The sequence below is a fragment of the Ornithodoros turicata genome, unplaced genomic scaffold, assembly GCF_037126465.1.
Source record: "Ornithodoros turicata isolate Travis unplaced genomic scaffold, ASM3712646v1 ctg00001224.1, whole genome shotgun sequence".
NCBI lineage: Eukaryota > Metazoa > Arthropoda > Arachnida > Ixodida > Argasidae > Ornithodoros > Ornithodoros turicata.
The window spans coordinates 51,068-72,924 of record NW_026999510.1 but is presented as its reverse complement, the minus strand read 5'-3'; the positions used below and the strand labels follow the sequence as shown (position 1 = coordinate 72,924).

The 21,857-nt window shown below is 46.9% G+C and overlaps 1 long non-coding RNA gene across 2 annotated transcripts in view; it reads right to left on the bottom strand.

The window, feature by feature from the left end:
- Positions 1 to 3,337: 3,337 nt before the first annotated feature.
- The window catches only part of LOC135376695 (uncharacterized), a 57,035-nt gene continuing 38,515 nt past the window's right edge, over positions 3,338 to 21,857 (bottom strand). Inside the window, exons 3-6 of one of the 2 annotated variants that reach the window (XR_010417809.1) lie at positions 12,546 to 12,579; positions 12,159 to 12,188; positions 4,775 to 4,810; positions 3,338 to 3,373 (exon numbers count right to left, since the gene is read on the bottom strand). This is a non-coding gene — a long non-coding RNA (uncharacterized LOC135376695). Of the gene's footprint in view, positions 3,374 to 4,774; positions 4,811 to 12,158; positions 12,189 to 12,545; positions 12,611 to 21,857 lie in introns of those variants that run through there. The other variant, XR_010417808.1, reaches the window with a different exon arrangement.

Sequence of the window (21,857 nt, the reverse complement as noted above, 5' to 3'; positions counted from 1 at the left end):
ACTGGGTTTTTGCCACCTCCTGATGTGAGTGTCGTATAACGTAAATTTAATTATGTAAATTTTTGCGAGCTCAAGTCTGAAATTTGCCACTTTTTACCCCACCAATGTGAAGAGTGTGTCTCATTTACAGATTAATACACAGATTAATGATAATTGACAGTGATATTCAGGAGCTAGCCATCCGGAAAAAATATACCCGAACATCATGCTCTACGGAGCTCCCACAGGACAGCGCAAAGTGAATTTTTCAGCGCAATCTTTGTCGGTCCGACGAAAGGAGGTTCGAAACCCAACCCACCGCAGCATCGGAGAAAGGAAGACCAGGGGCATGGCTTATCGAGTGTGACTTTCGCTGGGATAGTGCTTTCCCTATTTTAGGAACTGCTTCTTTTTCTACTATCACTCTGTGGGCTGGCTTTGGAACCTCCTTTCGTGTGTCTGTCAGCAATTGCCCTCGAAAAGTCATTTACCGTTCCTTTAATTCGCGAACGGGTGCAACAATCGAATAACCTTTCTTTAACAAGTACCTCTTCCAGACTGCCTGCAAGCTGAGTCAAGTGTGGGAATGAGCGAGTGGCGCTCGTTTAATAATAATGAGTTTCGTGAAAAGCAAACGAAGAAATGAAAATACGTAAACGTGTAATACCAATTTCAGTGCAAAATGGAAGCCTGTTTTTTCACGAGTTTCACGAGCACTCATGGCACTCATTTCGACAGTACGCAGCCTGTAGGCGGTACAGAGTTGAACTGTCACACCGTTCGCGGATTATATCAGACCAGGGATTTAAAATGAACACCCTGTATGGTAATACACTGATATATGGGCACTACGGGTGGTTGAAAATGCGTGGCCACTTGTTTTGCCAGATCCAGAGGAGATAGTGTTCGATTGGCGTAGGCAGTGGTCGCATGTTCAGGTGGCACGCCGAACGCCAGGAATTTGCAAGACTGCACTTTTTTAGCCCGTCTTGGCGAAACCGACACTGGTTTCACATCACCCCGTGTAGACACACCACCGACACCGTGTGATTACACGGGATATAGTGGGGACACCTCTTCAAAATGGTCGACAACGGGCCTTTTTTCTACCGACAATGCGCCGCATAGCTTGTACAACTAGTAGTGGCCGCATAGCTAGTAGTCGCACAAAGTATATGAGACGCACAGCAAGTTCCTCTCAAGAAATCAAAAACCGAGTGTAAGTGGACAGATTCTTACTGGGCCTCTAGTAAATACTCACATAACTCCTGCGCCGATTAAAAGCAGTATCAAAAGCCAGATCCTGAAAGAACAGAACAGAACGTACAGAGTAAGATTTTCGGAAGTAAAGTGGGCAAAAGTTATACCGCCAAGGCCAGAGCAGGTCCGCGTGACGTCATTTACTCGGATGGGCCCGGCCACTTACACGAAGTAGTACATTTACATTTATCTAGATATATGCAGAATAAGGGTTATTCTGTGTTGAACAGAAAAATTTGGCATCCGATAATATGCAACAGGCAACACGGGACCATATTTAGCGTTATTTTAATTGAATGCAAATTAAATTTAATACAATTCAGAGACGGTTTAAGTCAACTATTAGGTGGCTTTTTGCTTGTTCCTAAACGATTTCTTTTTTTATCGTATTGACTCGGCATTTTCCAGAGAGATTTTCCTGTTTTCAAATACATCTTGCGCAAAGCAGGGAGTGCCACACAGAAGCGACCGACCAGCGGACACAGACTGGCAGTGTCTTGTTTGCAAAGGACGTCGGTGCAAAATAGCACCGGGTACTGTATGCTTTTATTGCACATCACGTGAGGTTGTTCATCAGGGAGGGTTTGTGTAGGGGCCCACGGCGCTTAACTGCTTGGGTTACCAGGGCGTGTCTCATCTTCCCCCGAGGTTTGGGGGAGATGACACAATGGCAATGACAATGGCATTGTATTGTATTGTATTGACAGTGTATTGATATTGACATTGTATTGTTTATTTACATTGAATTTCTTGTTGTGTGCGTATTTTAGACCGCTTCGTCTGTTCTGCTTTTGCAGGTCAGAAGTTCTAGACCACTCAGAACGTGTCCATGTCTAGTTAGGAAAATTAAAATTTCGCGTTCGATCGCAAATTTGTCTCGCCTTGCACCACCTTACCCTTCACTCATAAAAATGAACACCACCAAATAACACACTCCTAGCCAACTACAAATCCGAGTGACATCCTTCTCTCCGCTGACTTGTTGAAAATGGGAGACGCACGCCTTTTTGTGACACTTGTAAGCAGGGTTGTTAAGTAACTGAGTAAAAGTATCTGAGTGCGCGTACTTAGATACTTTTTATGTATCTTGAGGAAATATTAGATACATTTTCAAACACGCACTTCTAACTGTAACTTCATTACTTTTTCAGTAACTTGTATCTGTCTTTTTGAGTATTTTTTGAGTAAAAACGACGCAACACCGTCGCCGAGAAGGAGGTGGCGCAAAGGGTGCGCCGACACTAGGGATCCTCCATGCGCATGAGAAGCAGCAGAAACTCGTCGAGGCTCCCAAGCGACACCAGGCACGAGCTCCAATCCTCCTCGCCCTTCCTGGCACGTGCTCACGCCCTCGCACTCGCAAGTGAGATTCTGAGCGGTAGTGAAGAGAATGGCCGAGTTTGAAGGGCGCCGACGCCACCTCGGGCGCGGACGCCGTCTGTGAGGCTGTAACTGCGAGTAGCCCGAGCAAAGGTGCCTCCGTTCTGTCAGAGGTGCCGTGGCCACAATATCGAGAGCACTTTAAAGTCATCAGAACGAATGAGAACGGGAATCTTGAGCTGGAAGTGTCTCCGCTGTGAGCCGAAGACGAAGTTTCTGAGCGTCTCACCTGTCCCTGTCTCGGTTACCCCCAGTTTAGACGTTCCTTTCAATGTTTTGCCTGCAATTATGTACGATTACCAAGAAGAGTTTGTCTCTGTGGCTCTAGAGTGACACCTATCATGAGACAAAGGCGAAAGATATGGTCTGCGTACAGGAATTGCAAAAAGTAACTCCACCCGTAGTCGGATACTTTTCCAAAGTATTTATAACTGTATCCTCCGTATTTTTTCCTGTCTGTAAACTTAATTACTTTTGAAGCTGAGTATCTGTAACTGTAACTTAGTTACTTTGAAAACGTAACTTTAACAACCCTGCTTATGAGACACCTAAGGGTGTGTTATACGGCAAAGCTCAGCTCCTGACCCCAGTGGAATGAAGTCCTGCTTACCACGCTTTTTACTTCCTGTCTCTGGCGACAGACCTGAACAAAAAAAATAGTGCTCTTTCATCGTATGCTCACACCGTTTTGCGAGGAGAAGCAATCTAGCGTACTTACCCTCATTTGTCGTGGTAGCAGCATCCACGTGCTTCGCTGAAAGAAAAGTGTTGCGGTCAGTGTACATTGAAGCGGTATGTGGCACCGCACAAAACCGGCACACAAATGTGCAGTTGTAAGCTCATGAAAAACAGAGCATGCGTCGTAAGTAGAACAACATCAGTGTCACACCGTCCGCCATGAATGAGCCGCTCTCTGGTTTTGTTGGCCTTCCATACTCGCACGATATTCTCCTCGATCGTTGTCGTCATACAAGCGTGGGATACAGTTTTATATCGGTCAAATAGAATATCACAATTTTTGGAAATTTGTTCTTGCGGCTTCCCAGGATCTGCATTTGTTATTACAAAAAACTGAAACAGAATTCAGGGACCAGTAACTGAAGCCATAAAGGAAACACGGGTTATCCAGCCTCAACAGACAATCACAAGGAGTGAGGTTATTATTTTATTTTTTTCTTGAGTTCAGACGCACAACATGTAACGATGGATTTGTCCTTTCTATGTTTGTTCCAGCCTCAGAACATCAGTTCTCTCATGTTCAACATGTTACGGCCTTAGAGGAGGTCACTGTAATTGTGTCTTCTAGTTTATCTTCGCGGTATACCGAAGTAATTGCCAATACGGTTGAATCAATGTAGAACAAAGGAAGCCACTGTGCGGCTATTTCGTAAAGCGCGGCCGCCGAGATACTGCATGTCGCCGTGTTTGTATTACGACAAAGATGGTAGCAAAATCACAATAATTTGCGGAACGGCTTATTGACATAGTCTTTGGCGTAGTCAGTTTGCGGAAGAGATCGACAAACGAAGTAGTGTGGGCATGAACGAGGCCCAATTGCGTCTAGGTGCAACACGGCCAATGGGCGTAACCACAGGGTTTGACGCAAACCCGCCATTGTTGTAACTACCCTCAAGCGGGCGCTTTTGGGAAAACTGCATTCTTGTCCTGGTCGCACGTCGTAGAAACGTCACTTTGAGGTCATGTGACTTTGTTTACATGTCGTTTTGCCGCTTGCCGACATATTTCCGTCGTCATAACGCCAAGAGATGGACGTATTTCGCCAGCGTAAATTATGCGGGGCTTCTTCCCCAACATGGTAGCCCATTTCTCCTTACTTTTAGGTCCATTGAAGTTCATTTTTAAGAGTGAAAGAGCATGTTGGAGCGCAAGTGGAAGGGGTGCCCTCTGTGCAGAAAAGCGCGAGTTATTTCTCAAGTCTGCATTAGCTAGGAAACAGAGACAAACGAGAGCGAGAATTTGAGCGGTCCAGTAGCAGCGACCTCCATGCAGTACGCAAAGATGCACGGGAGAACGAGCATGGAGAACGGCGGTTCTTCCGTGTCGTATGTTTTGAAGCAGATTATCTCGAACAGTTTGTCACACATAGTTCCATGGTTTGGTGGTAGACATGAAGTACCCAAACGAGCATACGTACCCTGTATCGTCTCACAGGACGCGTCGCGCGTCGGGTCTAGAAGACAAGGACGGAAATGTTTGTTCAGGGTATTGTAACAAAACCCCGGGATAAATCCCGGGATAAATATTTCGCGAAACATTTTTTTACGTGGCTGTGCGCCGTACTGAATGAGTAGGGGGCACCCACAACTTTTAGAGAAAAAATCTGGCCACCGAAGCAGGTCATTTGTTGCTCTAATTAATTTGTTTCGCTTTACGTTTCGGTTGTTACGGTTACGTTCTCGGACGCATTATTTTGTCGCGTCTCGTCGCGGTGAAGCTCATAAGGACTAATTCATTGGTGTACGAAGTGGAAGAGCCTCCTTTTGCGCTTCACTGCGACCTTCCGCGACAATAATATGTGAACCGAAACAAATTAATTACTGCAAACAGCATGACCTGCTTCAGCGGCACTGAATGTCCCGAAAGGCGTAGCACCTATTTAATGCCGACAAGGCCCTGCTTTATAAGCTAGTTTCTTTCTTTTTTTTCTTTTTTTTTTTTGAGGGGGGTGGATTTGTATTTTATTTAACTAATGAGCTCCTCTTACTTATTCACAACGGTGCGCAGAATGGGAAGATATTGTGAGGAAGAGAGTTCGTCAGATTGGTGCATCCGTCCGCGAAATTATTTAGCCCGTGGATTTAACAGCCGGTATAGCTACCATGAGGACAATAAAAAATGAAATTGTGATCTGCCGTGTACGTTTCGTGCAGGCGTCCCTTGCTTCATAACACGACAGTTGCGGAATCGAAAACTACTTTCATGTATAGCAACACGAATGATGTCTTATTACAAAGTAATTCGAAAAGTGATTGCGTCTACTTTCATGGGTTTTCTTACCTTTTTTAAAAAATTATATTATACCTTTACACGGTATTCAAGCGTGCTTGAGGGAACATTTATTCTGCTCTGCGCGACATTAACAGAACCAAATTTGCCGCTACCGTTGCCCGTACGGCCACTTGCGAAAGCTCGGGAATTTCTCTCGATGATACGAGTGATCTGATGGCGCTCTCTCTGAATCCGAATTTCGTCAGACACCATATCAGTGAGCCAGTCGATTTACGGAGAAGAGGTAGCTCTGGTTATTGCTGGAGAATGACAGGCATATCCTGCAACCTTTCGGACATGACCACGCGTCCTGATGCGGCGACTAATTTGCTTCCGAGAGAGCCCCGGGGACGGTTGTGTTAGCCTAGCAATCGCCGCTGCCTAATGTAGCGGACTTGTGGATAATGTAACAGGACGGAAGAGAACACAGACACACAAACATCAGCAACACTGCGCGCTCAGAACCGGTCCTTCTGTACGTGGAAGTGACCGTCAAAGGGTTCTGAATTTCATCTTGATGATACAGAACAATATGGGCATGGAGAGTACGTAGAAAGACAACGTGTCTGTTTTGCCCACACCAAATACGGCAAGACGCAAGTCAAACACCCGTTCTGAAATTTCACAGCCCGTCAAAGAGTGACGCATAAGCAGCAGCCGGTTCTAAGCTCGTTCAATTACCGCGCATTGCAGCGGGAACATTGTCCCGTGAAAGGGGACGGTCTAGTACCCCTGCCCCTTTTAAGAAGTGTACCATTCGACTGCTCATTGTTGAAAAAGGAAATACTGCAAATTTGCCCGACAAAAGCATGTCAAGGTTATTAAATAACCGAATTAAATTGATAATGATTGGCACAAGCATGACGCGATTTGTGTTGGCAACAATAAGATCGGCAAACGTCGCCCTGCGGGGAAGTCCGTGATAACATACAGGAATCGTCTGCTTTTGCGCAAGCTAGTGCACCTGCGGGAGCAGACGACCTTCAGAGTGAGTGGGGTCCACGGGCCGCACTCTCGTATATTTTCTATCAGTTCTCAAGCAAAACGCCTAAGAGGTGCCCCACAAGGTGGTTTAGAACAACTATGTTAATGCTCAGGGACAAGTTGAAACTAGCAGAACACACCAACCCTATCGTAAATGTGCAGTCACTGGCCATCGACGCGCGCGGTCGCATTACAGCTTCGAAAAATTACGAAAAATATATTACGCGGGCTTCCATTATACTCCCCGTTGCACAGTGATCATGTTTCAAATCGATTGTAGGCCGGCCATCACCATCTGAAAGTGTGTCAGACTCTGAATACTTCCTTGGGGGCTGTGTTGTACCCGTTAGCGAAATATGGTACCGCGATATACCGATACTCGTTGCTTTAGTGACAATTATCGAAATACCGGTATCGACACTTCTTTTTTAAGTAACGGAGTACTGCTAAAGTTGCTAAAAAAGTAAATTCAAGGGCAAGCTCACATGTGCTTCTATGTATAGAATCGTCAGCAAAACAGCAAAATTACTGCACTACGTCAGCCCCAGATTATCAGGGCACTGTTCCTAAAAAATTATTGTGGACTGTTCTGCGATATCACGGGGGTGCTTTGACACTGGCACATATAATGCTGTATTTTGGGTTCAGTGCGATAGGTAAGACGAGCCAAGTTGTGTAGTCCGGCAGTGCGGTCTTACATTCTCAGTTTCGACGCATCTAATCCCTGAACAGTGTTGGGTGTCTGAGTAAGTTGACAGTGCTCGTTGTCGAATCATTTACACCGACGCAACAAGTTCGACACTCATATGTACACAAAGTCCTAAAAAGAAGGGAATGAAGCTGCATATGACAGCGCGGCAGTTATCTTCACGAGCACAGTGCCAGCGGTACAGTGCTTGTGGTGGATTGTACAGCGTGCGGTGGCGTCGGACAGGTTGCTGGTCGCCATTGGTGGCATCAAGGGTAAGCTTGTAACAACCGATAACTTGATAGCCAGATGCTTTTGTAACGAGGTTAGCATGCAATTAACAGTTGTGCACTGGAATTCTAAGGTGAGCTCAGTGCACAAATTGTGACCAATGAGACGCGGACGCTGACCATCGGCCATCGTGCTTGCAACAAGTCCCTCCGTTCCCTCACCTGAGAAGGGCGATCTGACGTACACGAAGTTCTATACCAAGTTCTAGGCTACGTTCTACACCAATGTTTTAAACTGTCAGCCAAACTGTTCGCTGCCAGATGTTTTAGTACACTGAATGCAGAACATCGAAATTGTACCTGTTGTACCGAACTGTCACCTGTGCACATTAGTGTAAACCGTTCCCTGTAGTATTTTACCCTATGATAAGAAAACTAGAATTTTCTTTTCAACACACAACGTTTCAACAGACGTTCAACACACGCGTTTAAACACAGCGTTCACATGCTTCTAAGCAGGCATGTGAACGCTCTGTTATTTCACTGAAACTCACGTATCCTAATCAGCACGTCCTAATCCACAAGGACAGTTCAAGACAATGTAACGTTTGAGTGTTTGTCTATAACAGATGCGACTGACGCGCACAAATGGGGATTGGGCAATAAGCTGACCAACTACAGCTTGTGCAGATGCGCATATTTCAGTTAAAGCGGCATACCGAGCTCAAATATGTGTAGATAAAAAAACGAACGAAGATTGATTATGAGAATCGAGACACCTGTGGCTCAACTGAGTTTGTTCGCACAAGGGTTCGGGTGGCAGTCTAAAGATGAATACAAGAGATAAGCTTCCAAAATAAACAGTACCCATTGACACCAGGAGCACCACGGACACACAAACATACATGAATTAAGTTTCCTGTGATAATGATAAGTCAGCTAGGGTACAGTCTTCCCCAGGTGTGACGCTGTCCACGCTCCACGGGAATGTGCTCATGTTCGTCATGACACCGCAGGCGGAGCAGAGGCTTCGCACTGGGTCCGAAAACTTGGTTTACATGATGAAGGCCACATTGGGGTCAACTGCAAGCACAGCAATGCAGAGCGCTGTGACGGAAAGGAATTGTAGTGCATATACCATGCACAACAGTATGAACTATGCACAATCTGTCTGAAATGGTTTGCACTACGAAGACCTTTCCTGCGTGTTGTATTTCTTCCTTGTGGTCAGGTCCCTGATCGGCAAATACTGCGTGGTATGCGTGGGTCAACAAGCTCTGGATTGGAGCTAAGCATTATAAAGCCGCTCAAAGTATACCCAGCCCAGTAGATAGCACATTGGATACAGCTATACTCTGTTCACGTCCATACGATCTGACATGCTATCTGGTTGGCCCTCAGTAGCTGTAACGGCCTTCAGCAAGCACATTTGCATTGCAGTCTAATTTTGCTCCGCAATCCATTTCTGTTCCTGACGTTTATCCTGACGTTATCTTCATGACAACAAGTGTGCAGTTGAATGGGCTGTGGATTCTCAGAGGTTGAAATTAGTTGAACAAGTGCATATTGTCCACATGCTTTGCCTTCCAACAACACAGAGTCCGTTTCCTGACGTTCCTGCAGACACATCTTGCGTTCTGTCGCTTCTGCTAGCTCTGGATGAAAGATTGCTTGATTTCGTGAGAGTCTGGTACTACTACTGGACTTTCAGGGCTTGTTCTTTGCGTCTCTTCCGTTTTCCCGCAGACAGGTTCCTGCTATGCGTGAAACCGTGACTGGCAGGCACAGCACAACCACGGAACGAAGGATTCCGAGATAACGAGCGACAGCTGCTCCATCTATTATCACATGCGAAAAGGCAGATTGTGACAATTCATCCGGTTTTTCGAACTTGTGCAGACTACTGTAGCATGCAGATAGATGGCACCACCGCGCACAGCCAAAATTCCAGCGAGTCAGCATTCGCTGACCACTGCTCACAAGAATCCGTGTAGGCAACTCAATGCTTCGACATAAACAAATTCTTTCGGTATTTATTGGTTTTAGCGATATTTTTCTAGTACTTAATGGGATTAAAATTCTCACCTTAGGTCTATTTATTTTGTGACCAGCCAACAAATTTGAAGGAAGCGCGAAACGCAATTTCCGACGTCTGCGAGAAACTTTCCAACACAAAAGATGAATTTCTGGCGCCATTAAGTACTAGAACCCATTGAGATCTCCAATTCAAGACCTATTTTATGCAAATTGAGCAATTCCTTGCGGAGTTATGTGGTTTGAAAAATGCTTGAGGAATGCCATTGAGCAGGAGGGGGTTGCGCTCCCTTAACAATACCACAGTATATGTGAGCGTGACTCAGTGCGACACTGCAGATTAGGAGTGGAATCCAGAGCGCCCTGTCAAAAACCTGACCTATGTTCGTTGACCTCAACACTCTTGTTGAACACGCCGTGGTTATTTCCTTCAGTTACAAAGGAAAAGAGTGAACATATGTTTGGTACAATTCCATAATTCCAGTTGCGGCGTACGCAGGCGTATCCACAGGTTTCTTGTCCAAGGCTAGACGGACTATTGACAATGAATAAGAAATGTGGTCAGCCCTATGGAGTGGGGCATTAGAAAGTATCGTATCGTAACGATACAGCAATCGCGTTACCATAATTTGTAACGGAAATACTTTTACGATACCGGTTTAAAAAATATCGCGATACGCACTCCGATATAGAAAAAGTATCGATTACTGTAACGGTGTTACTTGCAACGACGATACATATAACACTGCTTAGGAGACTCCTTGGACAACAGGATGCTTCCTTGGGAGTCGCTGATGACGTAATTTAAAAACCGCCTTAAATACGCGCGGAAAGAAAACACGTGACTTAGCTTCCACGTGTTGGATTATGCGCCACATTATCGTCAATGCAGCTACATTTACCGCCGGCGGAAATGTCTGAGTGGGCCTATTTCTAGAGCAAAGGAGATGGCTTAGCGCACGGTCCTTTTGCCATGCCCGCAGGCCGAAGTCGTGCGTGACATTGGATGAGATTCGAAGCGCAGGTTTCGCCGTCCGCCATTACGGAACGTTTCGACAAATTCCTACAAAACGACTTGATTATTCATGAGTAAAAACTTGCAGCCAAAGAGAGGGTGGAGACACAACAACACAACAGCGGAACTGCAGGCGGGGGGTGATTATTCAGAATAAAGCTCGTACGGTTGTATACGTGTACAGTACTCGTGAAGATAAATTTGGCTAAATTTTGGAATCACTCCGGCTGTACGAAACCGACCCGAAGCGCCATGTGGTTCGCTCTCAGGGTTCCCAGATTGGGCTATAAACCGCCAAGTTGGGTTACTTTTTGTGACAGTTGGCGGGGTGTTTTTCATGTTGGCTATTTGGCTATTTTTTTGGGCTATACCAGCGTTTCACGCCATGCGCTCGGATGACAGCACGCGACGACTGTCACCCCTCGTTTCTGCATTGTGTCCCGGCACACATTAATGCACTGCCGTCTGTCAAGACTGAATAAAGTAATGATCCTTTGCGCTTCCAGGTCGGACGCGTTAATGGGCAACAGAATAGATATGAGCAGATACGAAGACACACAAGTCGGAATCCTTTTTTCAGAATTCGGTAATTCTGTGACGGACACAGGTGGTGATACTGCAACGCAGCTTTTGTTCCTGTACAATCAGAATTTCCAAGTTCAAAGGAACCAATTCCCGTGCGACTTTATTCTTCTTCTGAACTTGCTGACTTTAATAAGTTGTGCGAACTGGAGAGAGTACGTAGTGCCTTGGGCCCGCTGATGTTCGATTATTAAACGCCCCAAAACTAATGCTGCTGGAATATTAAAGACTGACCATGTACAGGTCTGTTTACTAACATAGTTTAGTAACTACGGCGCGCATATAAACGGTTGCTCCAACTTAAAATTTGCTGGGTCCGCGGCAACGCGAGTTGCTAACTTCAAGGACAGGTTCCCAGCTTCACGTTAGCAACCCACAATGTGGCGAGCATGGGAGCACCTTTGCGCAAAGCTGCCGCTTGTATATGGGACCTGTACTTGATATCATGGTGCCTCGGGCTTGGAGTCTTTGAAAGTGACCTTTATTTACATAAGCAATGAAGTTATAAGCTATACGTGGTGCATCATATCTGATTCAATACATATATTGCACATAGACGCTGTTAGTCCGCGGCATGGGACGTTGCTGAAAAGACTTTATGCCATCCGAACCCTACCTGAACATGTTTAAAAGCGAACTTATGTATCCATAATTCAGGAGAAGTTGCATGCTTCCCCCAATCTTATGGTGTATATTCTCCCGGTTTGTTAACTTTTGGATATTTTGGCTTTTCTTTCTTTTTTTTTTCCTTTATGCATTGGCGTGAGTTGGCTATATTTGGGCTATTTTCTGAAGCAGTTTTGTCAGGAGACCAGCTTGGCATCTGGCAACCCTGTTCGCCCTGCGTATTGAAGCTTCGCATATCCTGCGCGCCGTTCTCACGGAGCGTTTCATGTGATTCTGCCTTGATGGAGGTTTTCTCATGCAAGATTCCGGGTTAAAGATGCAGAGTAATGAAATAAGTCATGGTTTTTTGTGTGCAAGCTCAGTCACTTACGTAGGGCCGATGTAGACGTCGACCGAGTGGCTAGAATGAAAAACAGAAGTAAACTAACTGATTCTAGCGCTATGTTCTATAGTGATGCGAGAGCCGTGGCGCATAATGCAAATCCAACGTCTGTTATTGCGCGATTTGTTTTTTTTTTGAAGGACGCATTTGAAGAAAAGGCAGAGGACATCGCAAGCGTAGCCACGTTTCTTCACTAGTTTTCTTTCAGGGATATCTTCTGTTGTACAATTCGCGCAGTAATAATGACTGCCTGGCACTTCCAATGTGTCTTGAGGCACGAAGCAAGTCCAGTCGCAGGACATTGGGGAACGGGATAGCATTTCCCACGCAAGAACGCCTTTCGCATCTGGATGAGATATTGTATAAAGCACTAACCCAGACGTATATCTTCCACTAAAACCAGAATAACCTGAAACGGAAGCACAATGATTAGAGAGAACCGTGGGCATGTCCCCTTGAAGAGGTTGCCCAGGTCATCCAGCATCCTCATCTAGTGTCAAGCACATGTGACCGTCATTCGCAGTCGCAGCACAAGTGTCTTTTTGTTCAGGCTTGCCTGCACAAACAATAAGGCTTACAGCTTAAAGACGTTGTTAGACACCTCAGGCGAAGCAGACATACCCGATTTTTCACGAAGCTTCCCCGGTTGCGTTAATTTCTTTAAGGTGCAAGGTTACATGGAGAATTCTCTTACAAAACTACTTTCTGAACCCATACCGTGAACTTACCCTTACCCTTACCGTCAACAGAGAATGTTGTCTGATGTTGAACAACGTCGTATACAGCATTCTAGCTCTTAATCAATGTGGAAACTGTACCTGGTCAATGGTCGATTGTCAACGTAAAAGAGACGACTTTACCATGTAGATATAGGTAGCACGTATTTACGTTGGCTACACGCCAGGGGTGCCAATCTCATTCGTGCTCGCGGGCAGTGTTGAGGAACTATACGCGGTCCGCATTCAAGTTAAGTTATGCACCACCCGGTTTTCACCGAGATAGTCATCTCTTCGTCCCCGTCTAGTTGGAAGCGGCAGCCAGCAACCTTGGTCAGCTAAGTGTTTAGGTGGAATCCCTATCTCACCATCAATACATCAATCGTGCACCAGAAATATGGGCAAGATTGATGCTGTAAGAATACTCGATTGACAATCTCTTGCTCTACCTGAAAGACGTCCGGGTTATATTTGCGGAACGAGAGGTTAGGCACTCCGTGGCAGAAGATGGCGGTGATGTGTTCACCCCCTTGCGCAGCCTCATCCTAACCGTTCAACGCACAATCCGTCTTCTACACCGAATCCCTAGGTTGGCGTGCGGTCCAGAGCATGGAGCAGAACGTCGAGCTCTGACACCAGCTCAACGTCAACCGCCGAACCAGAAGAGGGGAGCTCTCTCTCTCTCTCTTTTTTTCTTTAGAAATTGGCGATAGCTTTTTGCAGTGGAGTTCAATTGTATCCTGTACGCCACTTCCCAGCACTTTTCGGTTCAGTAAAGGATGATCTCCTATGAACTGCATCATTCTTTGTACCTATGAAGTGTAGAGGCTAGCGTGTAAGAGAACGAGGGACAACCTTGCGTTACCTTTCATATGGTACACTGATTAGCATAGCACACGTAATCCGGTTCGATCCGATTAATACGAGTTCAAACCGTTATTTTGGTTGCGCTGAATACGAACATGAACCTAACCAGCAACCTCGAACCAGAACTTTAACCGAACCAACCATAAAAGCGTGTGCACCGCCCCTTTGATCGGATATATTCCGGTGATACCACTGCCACCAAATCAGTAAACAGTAATCCATATTAAATTGCTCTATTGTGCTTCTGGGAGAAATTTAATTGCATTCCTGAAATCGTGTGAATAGTCCGGAATTCGTGAAATCCTGTCGTATCTGCAATATGCTGGTCGTTCCAATGGCACCAAAGCAGGAAAGAGTAATCCGGATTATATTGCTACATTGTGCCTCTGGCACGATTTCGATTCCTAGAAGCGTGTACTACCCATTAGTGTTCTGCGGTATGCGGATGATACCAGTGGCACCAAAGCAGGAAAGAGTAGTCCGGATTACATTGCTCCATTGTGCTTCTGGCACGAGTTCGATTCCTAGGTGCGTGTACTACCCTTTAGTGATCTGCGGTACGCGAATGATACCAGTGGCACCAAAGCAGGACAGAGTAATACGGATTACATTGCTTCATTGTGCTTCTGGCACGAGTTCGATTCCTAGAAGCGTCTACTACCCTTTAGTGATCTGCGGTACGCGGATGGTACCAGTGGCACCAAAGCAGGACAGAGTAATACGGATTACATTGCTCCATTGTGCTTCTGGCACGAGTTCGATTCCTAGAAGCGTGTACTACCCTTTACTGATCTGCGGTACGCGGATGATACCAGTGGCACCAAAGCAGGACAGAGTAATACGGATTACATTGCTCCGTTGTGCTTCTGGCACGAGTTCGATTCCTAGAAGCGTGTGCTACCCTTTAGTGTTCTGCGGCATGCGGTGATACCAGTGGCACCAAAGCAGGAAAGAGTAGTCCGGATTACATTGCTCCATTGTGCTTCTGGCAAGAGTTCGCTTCCTAGAAGCGTGTACTACCCTTTAGTGATCTGCAGTATGCGGATGATACCAGTGGCACCAACGCAGGACAGAGTAATACGGATTACATTGCTCCATTGTGCTTCTGGCACGAGTTCGATTCCTAGAAGCGTGTGCTACCCTTTAGTGTTCTGCGGCATGCGGTGATACCAGTGGCACCAAAGCAGGAAAGAGTAGTCCGGATTACATTGCTCCATTGTGCTTCTGGCAAGAGTTCGCTTCCTAGAAGCGTGTACTACCCTTTAGTGATCTGCAGTATGCGGATGATACCAGTGGCACCAACGCAGGACAGAGTAATACGGATTACATTGCTCCATTGTGCTTCTGGCACGAGTTCGATTCCTAGAAGCGTGTGCTACCCTTTAGTGATCTGCAGTATGCGGATGATACCAGTGGCACCAACGCAGGACAGAGTAATACGGATTACATTGCTCCATTGTGCTTCTGGCACGAGTTCGATTCCTAGAAGCGTGTGCTACCCTTTAGTGTTCTGCGGCATGCGGTGATACCAGTGGCACCAAAGCAGGAAAGAGTAGTCCGGATTACATTGCTCCATTGTGCTTCTGGCAAGAGTTCGCTTCCTAGAAGCGTGTACTACCCTTTAGTGATCTGCAGTATGCGGATGATACCAGTGGCACCAACGCAGGACAGAGTAATACGGATTACATTGCTCCATTGTGCTTCTGGCACGAGTTCGATTCCTAGAAGCGTGTGCTACCCTTTAGTGTTCTGCGGCATGCGGTGATACCAGTGGCACCAAAGCAGGAAAGAGTAGTCCGGATTACATTGCTCCATTGTGCTTCTGGCAAGAGTTCGCTTCCTAGAAGCGTGTACTACCCTTTAGTGATCTGCAGTATGCGGATGATACCAGTGGCACCAACGCAGGACAGAGTAATACGGATTACATTGCTCCATTGTGCTTCTGGCACGAGTTCGATTCCTAGAAGAGTGTACTACCCTTTAGTGATCTGCGGTACGCGGATGATACCAGTGGCACCAAAGCAGGACAGAGTAATACGGATTACATTGCTCCATTGTGCTTCTGGCACGTGTTCGATTCCTAGAAGCGTGTACTACCCTTTAGTGATCTGCGGTACGCGGATGATACCAGTGGCACCAAAGCAGGAAAGAGTAATACGGATTACATTGCTCCATTGTGCTTCTGGCACGAGTTCGATTCCTAGAAGCGTGTGCTACCCTTTAGTGATCTGCGGTACGCGGATGATACCAGTGGCACCAAAGCAGGACAGAGCCATACGGATTACATTGCTCCATTGTGCTTCTGGCACGAGTTCGATTCCTACACGCGTGTACTACCCTTTAGTGATCTGCGGTACGCGGATGATACCAGTGGCACCAAAGCAGGACAGAGTAATACGGATTACATTGCTCCGTTGTGCTTCTGGCATGAGTTCGATTCCTAGAAGCGTGTACTACCCTTTAGTGATCTGCAGTATGCGGATGATACCAGTGGCACCAAAGCAGGACAGAGGAATACGGATTACATTGCTCCATTGTGCTTCTGGCACGAGTTCGATTCCTAGAAGCGTGTACTACCCTTTAGTGATCTGCGGTACGCGGATGATACCAGTGGCACCAAAGCAGGAAAGAGTAATACGGATTACATTGCTCCATTGTGCTTCTGGCACGAGTTCGATTCCTAGAAGCGTGTACTACCCTTTAGTGATCTGCGGTACGCGGATGATACCAGTGGCACCAAAGCAGGACGGAGTAATATGGATTACATTGCTCCATTGTGCTTCTGGCACGAGTTTGATTCCTAGAAGCGTGTACTACCCTTTAGTGATCTGCGGTACGCGGATGATACCAGTGGCACCAAAGCAGGACAGAGTAATACGGATTACATTGCTCCGTTGTGCTTCTGGCACGAGTTCGATTCCTAGAAGCGTGTACTACCCTTTAGTGATCTGCAGTATGCGGATGATACCAGTGGCACCAAAGCAGGACAGAGTAATACGGATTACATTGCTCCATTGTGCTTCTGGCACGAGTTCGATTCCTAGAAGCGTGTACTACCCTTTAGTGATCTGCGGTATGCGGATGATACCAGTGGCACCAAAGCAGGACAGAGTAATACGGATTACATTGCTCCATTGTGCTTCTGGCACGAGTTCGATTCCTAGAAGCGTGTGCTACCCTTTAGTGATCTGCGGTACGCGGATGATACCAGTGGCACCAAAGCAGGACAGAGTAATACGGATTACATTGCTCCATTGTGCTTCTGGCACGAGTTCGATTCCTAGACGCGTGTACTACCCTTTAGTGATCTGCGGTACGCGGATGATACCAGTGGCACCAAAGCAGGACAGAGTAATACGGATTACATTGCTCCATTGTGCTTCTGGCACGAGTTCGATTCCTAGAAGCGTGTACTACCCTTTAGTGATCTGCGGTACGCGGATGATACCAGTGGCACCAAAGCAGGAAAGAGTAATACGGATTACATTGCTCCATTGTGCTTCTGGCACGAGTTCGATTCCTAGAAGCGTGTGCTACCCTTTAGTGATCTGCGGTACGCGGATGATACCAGTGGCACCAAAGCAGGACAGAGTAATACGGATTACATTGCTCCATTGTGCTTCTGGCACGAGTTCGATTCCTAGAAGCGTGTACTACCCTTTAGTGATCTGCGGTATGCGGATGATACCAGTGGCACCAAAGCAGGACAGAGTAATACGGATTACATTGCTCCATTGTGCTTCTGGCACGAGTTCGATTCCTAGAAGCGTGTACTACCCTTTAGTGATCTGCGGTATGCGGATGATACCAGTGGCACCAAAGCAGGACAGAGTAATACGGATTACATTGCTCCATTGTGCTTCTGGCACGAGTTCGATTCCTAGAAGCGTGTGCTACCCTTTAGTGATCTGCGGTACGCGGATGATACCAGTGGCACCAAAGCAGGACAGAGTAATACGGATTACATTGCTCCATTGTGCTTCTGGCACGAGTTCGATTCCTAGACGCGTGTACTACCCTTTAGTGATCTGCGGTACGCGGATGATACCAGTGGCACCAAAGCAGGACAGAGTAATACGGATTACATTGCTCCGTTGTGCTTCTGGCACGAGTTCGATTCCTGGAAGCGTGTACTACCCTTTAGTGATCTGCGGTACGCGGATGATACCAGTGGCACCAAAGCAGGACAGAGTAATACGGATTACATTGCTCCATTGTGCTTCTGGCACGAGTTCGATTCCTAGAAGCGTGTACTACCCTTAGTGATCTGCGGTACGCGGATGATACCAGTGGCACCAAAGCAGGAAAGAGTAATACGGATTACATTGCTCCATTGTGCTTCTGGCACGAGTTCGATTCCTAGAAGCGTGTGCTACGCTTTAGTGATCTGCGGTACGCGGATGATACCAGTGGCACCAAAGCAGGACAGAGTAATACGGATTACATTGCTCCATTGTGCTTCTGGCACGAGTTCGATTCCTAGACGCGTGTACTACCCTTTAGTGATCAGCGGTACGCGGATGATACCAGTGGCATCAAAGCAGGACAGAGTAATACGGATTACATTGCTCCGTTGTGCTTCTGGCACGAGTTCGATTCCTAGAAGCGTGTACTACCCTTTAGTGATCTGCAGTATGCGGATGATACCAGTGGCACCAAAGCAGGACAGAGTAATACGGATTACATTGCTCCATTGTGCTTCTGGCACGAGTTCGATTCCTAGAAGCGTGTACTACCCTTTAGTGATCTGCGGTACGCGGATGATACCAGTGGCACCAAAGCAGGAAAGAGTAATGCGGATTACATTGCTCCATTGTGCTTCTGGCACGAGTTCGATTCCTAGAAGCGTGTGCTACCCTTTAGTGATCTGCGGTACGCGGATGATACCAGTGGCACCAAAGCAGGACAGAGTAATACGGATTACATTGCTCCATTGTGCTTCTGGCACGAGTTCGATTCCTAGACGCGTGTACTACCCTTTAGTGATCTGCGGTACGCGGATGATACCAGTGGCACCAAAGCAGGACAGAGTAATACGGATTACATTGCTCCGTTGTGCTTCTGGCACGAGTTCGATTCCTAGAAGCGTGTACTACCCTTTAGTGATCTGCGGTACGCGGATGATACCAGTGGCACCAAAGCAGGAAAGAGTAGCCCGGATTACATTGCTTCATTGTGCTTCTGGCACGAGTTCGATTCCAACATGCGTATACTACCCTTTAGTGATCTGCAGTATGCGGATGATACCAGTGGCACCAAAGCAGGACAGAGTAATGCGGATTACATTGCTCCATTGTGCTTCTGGCACGAGTTCGATTCCTAGAAGCGTGTACTACCCTTTAGTGATCTGCGGTACGCGGATGATACCAGTGGCACCAAAGCAGGAAAGAGTAGTCCGGATTACATTGCTTCATTGTGCTTCTGGCATGAGTTCGATTCCAACATGTGTATACTACCCTTTAGTGATCTGCAGTATGCGGATGATACCAGTGGCACCAAAGCAGGACAGAGTAATACGGATTACATTGCTCCGTTGTGCTTCTGGCACGAGTTCGATTCCTAGAAGCGTGTACTGCCCTTTAGTGATCTGCAGTATGCGGATGATACCAGTGGCAACAAAGCAGGACAGAGTAATACGGATTACATTGCTCCATTGTGCTTCTGGCACGAGTTCGATTCCTAGAAGCGTGTACTACCCTTTAGTGATCTGCGGTACGCGGATGATACCAGTGGCACCAAAGCAGGAAAGAGTAGTCCGGATTACATTGCTCCATTGTGCTTCTGGCACGAGTTCGATTCCTAGAAGAGTGTACTACCCTTTAGTGATCTGCAGTATGCGGATGATACCAGTGGCACCAAAGCAGGAAAGAGTAGTCCGGATTACATTGCTCCATTGTGCTTCTGGCACGAGTTCGATTCCTAGAAGCGTGTACTACCCTTTAGTGATCTGCGGTATGCGGATGATACCAGTGGCACCAAAGCAGGACAGAGTAATACGGATTACATTGCTCCATTGTGCTTCTGGCACGAGTTCGATTCCTAGAAGCGTGTACTACCCTTTAGTGATCTGCGGTATGCGGATGATACCAGTGGCACCAAAGCAGGACAGAGTAATACGGATTACATTGCTCCATTGTGCTTCTGGCACGAGTTCGATTCCTAGAAGCGTGTGCTACCCTTTAGTGATCTGCGGTACGCGGATGATACCAGTGGCACCAAAGCAGGACAGAGTAATACGGATTACATTGCTCCATTGTGCTTCTGGCACGAGTTCGATTCCTAGACGCGTGTACTACCCTTTAGTGATCTGCGGTACGCGGATGATACCAGTGGCACCAAAGCAGGACAGAGTAATACGGATTACATTGCTCCGTTGTGCTTCTGGCACGAGTTCGATTCCTGGAAGCGTGTACTACCCTTTAGTGATCTGCAGTATGCGGATGATACCAGTGGCACCAAAGCAGGACAGAGTAATACGGATTACATTGCTCCATTGTGCTTCTGGCACGAGTTCGATTCCTAGAAGCGTGTACTACCCTTTAGTGATCTGCGGTACGCGGATGATACCAGTGGCACCAAAGCAGGAAAGAGTAATACGGATTACATTGCTCCATTGTGCTTCTGGCACGAGTTCGATTCCTAGAAGCGTGTGCTACCCTTTAGTGATCTGCGGTACGCGGATGATACCAGTGGCACCAAAGCAGGACAGAGTAATACGGATTACATTGCTCCATTGTGCTTCTGGCACGAGTTCGATTCCTAGACGCGTGTACTACCCTTTAGTGATCTGCGGTACGCGGATGATACCAGTGGCACCAAAGCAGGACAGAGTAATACGGATTACATTGCTCCGTTGTGCTTCTGGCACGAGTTCGATTCCTAGAAGCGTGTACTACCCTTTAGTGATCTGCAGTATGCGGATGATACCAGTGGCACCAAAGCAGGACAGAGTAATACGGATTACATTGCTCCATTGTGCTTCTGGCACGAGTTCGATTCCTAGAAGCGTGTACTACCCTTTAGTGATCTGCGGTACGCGGATGATACCAGTGGCACCAAAGCAGGAAAAAGTAATGCGGATTACATTGCTCCATTGTGCTTCTGGCACGAGTTCGATTCCTAGAAGCGTGTGCTACCCTTTAGTGATCTGCGGTACGCGGATGATACCAGTGGCACCAAAGCAGGACAGAGTAATACGGATTACATTGCTCCATTGTGCTTCTGGCACGAGTTCGATTCCTAGACGCGTGTACTACCCTTTAGTGATCTGCGGTACGCGGATGATACCAGTGGCACCAAAGCAGGACAGAGTAATACGGATTACATTGCTCCGTTGTGCTTCTGGCACGAGTTCGATTCCTAGAAGCGTGTACTACCCTTTAGTGATCTGCGGTACGCGGATGATACCAGTGGCACCAAAGCAGGAAAGAGTAGCCCGGATTACATTGCTTCATTGTGCTTCTGGCACGAGTTCGATTCCAACATGCGTATACTACCCTTTAGTGATCTGCAGTATGCGGATGATACCAGTGGCACCAAAGCAGGACAGAGTAATGCGGATTACATTGCTCCATTGTGCTTCTGGCACGAGTTCGATTCCTAGAAGCGTGTACTACCCTTTAGTGATCTGCGGTACGCGGATGATACCAGTGGCACCAAAGCAGGAAAGAGTAGTCCGGATTACATTGCTTCATTGTGCTTCTGGCATGAGTTCGATTCCAACATGTGTATACTACCCTTTAGTGATCTGCAGTATGCGGATGATACCAGTGGCACCAAAGCAGGACAGAGTAATACGGATTACATTGCTCCGTTGTGCTTCTGGCACGAGTTCGATTCCTAGAAGCGTGTACTACCCTTTAGTGATCTGCAGTATGCGGATGATACCAGTGGCACCAAAGCAGGAAAGAGTAGTCCGGATTACATTGCTCCATTGTGCTTCTGGCACGAGTTCGATTCCTAGAAGAGTGTACTACCCTTTAGTGATCTGCAGTATGCGGATGATACCAGTGGCACCAAAGCAGGAAAGAGTAGTCCGGATTACATTGCTCCATTGTGCTTCTGGCACGAGTTCGATTCCTAGAAGAGTGTACTACCCTTTAGT